The sequence below is a fragment of the Macadamia integrifolia genome, chromosome 10, assembly GCF_013358625.1.
Source record: "Macadamia integrifolia cultivar HAES 741 chromosome 10, SCU_Mint_v3, whole genome shotgun sequence".
Lineage (NCBI taxonomy): Eukaryota > Viridiplantae > Streptophyta > Magnoliopsida > Proteales > Proteaceae > Macadamia > Macadamia integrifolia.
Genome location: NC_056566.1, coordinates 31,477,692 through 31,483,138, shown reverse-complemented (window position 1 = coordinate 31,483,138; position 5,447 = coordinate 31,477,692). Strand labels below are relative to the sequence as shown.

Sequence of the window (5,447 nt, the reverse complement as noted above, 5' to 3'; positions counted from 1 at the left end):
CCTTGGTGTGCTTTGCGCCTACCATGGCGTGCTGCTTGGCCCTCATCGTTGCCTACTATATATCGCTATGCCTCGATAGTTGTTGCCTCCTGCGCTAGTAGTTACAAAGAAAGCCCAACAAAGGCTTGGCATGTATGTGAAAACAAGTACAAGGCTCGTCTGTCCAAATGGTCAGCCCATCTGTCGCACACCACTACCTGCAACCGTGTGCTGCTAGGTGCATATGGCTGCCTACCTTCCGCTGCCATGCCCCCACAATTGTTGTCACATGTGTCCGTAGCTGCACACCATTTTCAAAAGAGGCATGGCATTTGAAAACAAATAAATGTCCAATGCGTCTCGATGTTCAGCCCCTCTGCCACACACCGCTGCTTGCCACCCTGGGCTATTGGGTGCGCAACGGTTCCTGCCTTATGCTGTCGTGCCCCCACAGCTACTGCCAGATGCTCCCGTAGCTACATGGCATGCCCAAAATAGGCCTGACTTGTGAAAATCACCATCAAGGCATGTTGGTTCTGATGACTGCCTTTGATGTGCGCTGTGGCTTGCCATGGCATGCTACTGGACGTGCATGGCTCCCTGCATAGTTGCTACCACATACACTGGTAGCCACACAGCATGCCCAAGAGTTGCATGGCATATGAAGGACAGCAACATGGCATGATGGTCTAGATTATTAGCCCCTTGTTTTGCACCTTGGTTGGCCAATAGGTGCTGGTGGGTTTGCATGGCTACCTGCACACTACACCTACACCCTCACCGCAACCTACTGCCACTTTTGCTAGTTTTTGTATAGCAGGCCCAAGAGAGTCATGGCATGTGAAAAACATGAAAATGATGCATTGGCCCCATTGATTAATCCCGTCTAGGCACCGTGGCAGTTTGACGTGCTTTGCTTCCTGCCATGTGCAGTTGTGCTAGTGCCACTTTTTGTGAGCGTGGCCGTAGTCATGCATTTCCACCCCTCTTTGCTTTTTAGCTTGTCGTCATATGTAGGCCATGGTGCAAGGGGTGGGCTGTTGTCTACATTGACATGCCCAATGAATGGGTTTCACGGAATCATTGGTTAAGTCAATGTGCACAATAAATATTTGGTTGGTCCCTCCACTCCATCCCATTGTTTTTTTTAAATTGCATTATCGTGGGTTTGTTGCTTGCAAGGGTTTTCTCATGGTCATTTTTGTGGCCTATGCTATTTGGAGAAGTGCGTTTCTAAGTCGTGCCTGGGTGTGGAGGTGTTTGCATGCCTTTTTGCAGCCAGTGTTATAATATGACATTAACATGGGTCTCTGGAGAACATAGGTTGCCAGCTTGCAGGTGGAGGTAGATCATGAGTCCCTCCCCCCCTTTTCTTTTTAAAAAAATTTCCATTCTCATGGGTATGTTGCTTGCAAGAGTTCTGTCATGCTCGGTCTTGTGGCCTTTGCTATTTGGAGGAATACGTTTCTAAGTCGCGCCTAGGTGCGGAGGTGTTTGCATGCCTCCTGCCACAAGTGTTATAATGCGACATTAACGTGGGTCTCTAGAGAACTTAGGTTTGTAACCTTGCAGGTGGAGATAGATCACGAGTCCCTCCCCCTCCCCCCTTTTGTTTTTAAATATAAAATTGTATTCTCGTGGGTTTGTTGCTTGCAAGAGTTTTCTCATGCTCCGTTTTGTGGCCTTATGGTATTTGGAGAAATACGTTTCTAAGTCGCACCTAGGTGCGGAGGTGTTTGCATGCCTCTTGCTGAAAGTGTTATAATACGACATTAATGTGGGTCTCTGATGAACATAGGTTGCAAGTTTGCAAGTGGAGACAAATCTCCCCTTGTTCTTTTAAAAAATTTACATTATCGTGGGTTTGTTGCTTGCGAGAGCTTTCTCATACTCGGTCTTGTGGCCTTTGCTATTTGGCGAATCGCATTTCTAAGTCGCACCTAGGTGAGGAGGTGTTTGCATATCTCTTGTCACAAATGTTATAATACGACATTAACGTGGGTCTCTGAAGAATGTAGGTTGCAAGCTTGTAGGTGGACATAGATCTCAAGTCCCTCGACCCTTGTTGATTGTTGAGATTTTCGTGCTTAGCGGTGCTATTGATTTTTATTCTACCAAATCTTTATTACGTTGTAGTAGGTTTGGTGGTGGATTGTGTCGGTAGTGGATGCAATGCACGTGAGTGGCTATTGTTTTTCTTGTAGTTGTGGGCCCTTTGCTTGTGTAATGAACCACTATGCATAGATACCTCTATGGGTTGTGATGGGCCAAAAGTGTCTTTGTCAAGACCATGAAAATGGCTCCTGTGTTGCTTACCTAGTTGGATGGAAAGATGCTACCCCTTCACTCTCATTTCATCCCTCTTGCCTGCCCTTGTGGTTGGTGTGAGGTGGCTTGGCATACGATGCATATGTCCACTTTCTTTGTGTTAGTGGTGCATATGCACTGTTTGTGCTCTAGGATGCAGGACATTTTTTGGGCAAGTTGGATGTGTGTTTGTGTCCTCTTGAATCCTTTGGTTGCGACTCGTTGTACAAGAATGATAGACCGCCATTAATGTATTTAAGCAGCATCACCCAATGCACAATTGGGGATGTAGTTCATGCAGTGCTTTGGCATTGAGAGGGAAAGTTACCTGGTTGATCCTACTACTAGTCATATGCTTGCCTTGAAGATTAAGCAATGCATGTGTAAGTATGAACTAATTTAGACTATGAATTTGTGAATGGCTCATTAAATTAGTTATAGTTTGTTTAGTGGTATCTGCTACTCAGATAACCATAGTAATTCTAGAGCTAATACGTGCACCGAATCCTGACTTTTGGAAGGGATGCATTTATTAGATAAAAGGTCGACACAAGCTCTGCCCGTTGCTCTGATGATTCATGATAACTCGACGGATCGCATGGCCTTTGTGCTGATGACGCATCATTCAAATTTTTGCCCTATCAACTTTCGATGGTAGGATAGTGGCCTACTATGGTAGTGACGGGTGATGGAGAATTAGGGTTCAATTCCGGAGAGGGAGCCTGAGAAACGGCTACCACATCTAAGGAAGGTAGCAGGAACGCAAATTATCCAATCCTAACACGGGGAGATAGTGACAATAAATAACTATACCAGGCTCTTCGAGCCTAGTAATTGGAATGAGTACAATCTAAATCCCTTAACGAGGATCCATTGGAGGGCAAGTCTGGTGCCAGCAGCCTCGGTAATTCCAGCTCCAATAGCGTATATTTAACTTGTTGCAGTTAAAAAGCTCGTAGTTGGACTTTGGGATGGGTCGATTGGTCCACCTCAAGGTGTGTATCGATCGTCTCATCCCTTCTGTCGACGATGCGCTCCTGGCCTTAATTGGCTGGGTCATGCCTCTAACACCGTTACTTTGAAGAAATTAGAGTGCTCAAAGTAAGCCTACACTCTGGATACATTAGCATGGGATAACATCATAGGATTTCAATCCTATTGCATTGGCCTTCGAGATCGGGGTAATGATTAACAGGGATAGTCGAGGGCATTCACATTTCATAGTCAAAGGTGAAATTCTTAGATTTATGAAAGACGAACCACTATGAAAGCATTTTCCAAGGATGTTTTCATTATTCAAGAACGAAAGTTGGGGGCTCGAAGACGAACAGATACCGTCCTAGTCTCAACCATAAATGATGCCGACTAGGGATCGGTGGATGTTGCTTTTATGACTCCGCCGGCACCTTATGAGAAATCAAAGTTTCTGCGTTCCAGGGGGAGTATGGTCGCAAGGCTGAAACTTAAAGGAATTGACGAAAGGGCAACACCAGGAGTGGAGCCTGCAGCCTAATTTGACTCAACACAGGGAAATTTACTAGGTCCAGACATAGTAAGGATTGATAGACTGAGAGCTCTTTCTTGATTCTATGGGTGGTGGTGCATGGCCGTTCTTAGTTGGTGGAGCTATTTGTCTGGTTAATTTCATTAACGAACGAGACCTCAGCCTGCTAACTAGCTATGTGGAGGTGACCCTCCACGGCTAGCTTCTTAGAGGGACTATGGCCATTTAGGCCATTCAAGTTTAAGGCAATAATAGGTCTATGAAGCCCTTAGATGTTCTAGGCTGCACGCGCGCTACACTGATGTATTCAATAAGTCTATAGCCTTGGACGATGGGCCTGGGTAATCTTTGAAAATTTCATCGTGATGGGGATAGATCATTACAATTGTTGGTCTTCAACGAGGAATTCCTAGTAAGCGCGAGTCATTAGCTCGTGTTGACTACTCCCTGCCCTTTGTACAAACCGCCCATCGCTCCTACCGATTGAATGGTCTGATGAAGTGTTCGGATGGTGGCGACGTGGGTGGTTCACCGCCGTCGACGTCATGAGAAGTCCTCTGAATCTTATCATTTAGAGGAAGGAGAAGTCGTAGCAAGGTTTTCATAGGTGAACCTACGAAAGGATTATTGTCAATACCTGCCCAGCGAGACCCATAAACATATTGCACTGTGCGATCAAGGTAGGGCGTGGGAACATGAGCTCCTTACTTCCCAACCCTTCATAGCATTTTACCCAAACACAACCACCGGCGCAGTCGGTGCCAAAGAACTTGCAACGAAAAGGACATGACATTATTACGCCTTTGGTGTGGTGTGGTCATCCTAGATCTGAATCTTTATCTTATCGACTCTTGGCAACGGATATCTAGGCTCTTGCATCGATGAAGAACGTAGAGAAATGTGACACTTGGTGTGAATTGTAGAATCCCATGAACCATTGAGTCTTTAAACGTAATTTGCACCCTAGGCCATCGGGCTGAGGGCACGCCTGCCTGGGCATCACGCGTCATGTTGCCCCACCTCCTTTGCCCCTCGTGGTGGTGGTGTGGAGCGAAGATTGGCCCCCCATGTCTCTGTTCGAGGTGCAGTCGACCCAAAGTCAAGGGCCCCTTGTGTGGCAAGCGTCACGATGAGTGGTGGTTTGAGCCACTTTGCCATTGTTCGACATCGTGTGTGTGTTCTGCTCCCATTGGGCTCTGGTGACCCTGATTGCCATTCGATGGCATTTCGACTGTAACCCCAGGTCAGGTGGGGTTACCCGCTGAGTTCAAGCATATCAATAAGTGGAGGACAAGAAACTTACAAGGATTCCCTTAGTAACGGCGAGCAAATCGGGAAGAGCATAACTTGAGAATCAGGCAGCTTTGTCGTTTGAATTATAGTCTTAGAAGCTTCCTCGGTGGCAGACAAGGCGCAAGTCCCCTGGAAGGGGGCGCCAGAGAGGGTGAGAGCCCCATCGTGTCTGGACCCTATTGCACCACGAGGCACTGTCAATAAGTTGGATTGTTTGGGAATGCAGCCCCAATTGGGCTATAAATTCTGTCCAAGGCTAAATATGGGCGAGAGACCAATAGCGAACAAGTACCGTGCGGGAAAGCTGAAAAAGACTTTGAAAAGAAAGTCAAAGAGGGCTTGAAATTGTTAGGAGGGAAGCGGA

At 46.6% G+C, this 5,447-nt stretch overlaps 1 non-coding gene across 1 annotated transcript; it reads left to right on the top strand.

Annotated features, from left to right (window-relative positions):
* Positions 1–4,636: 4,636 nt before the first annotated feature.
* LOC122092543 lies at positions 4,637–4,792 on the top strand. Its single transcript, XR_006144198.1, has one exon. It is a non-coding gene; the product is annotated as a 5.8S ribosomal RNA (ribosomal RNA).
* The last annotated feature ends 655 nt before the right edge of the window (positions 4,793–5,447 follow it).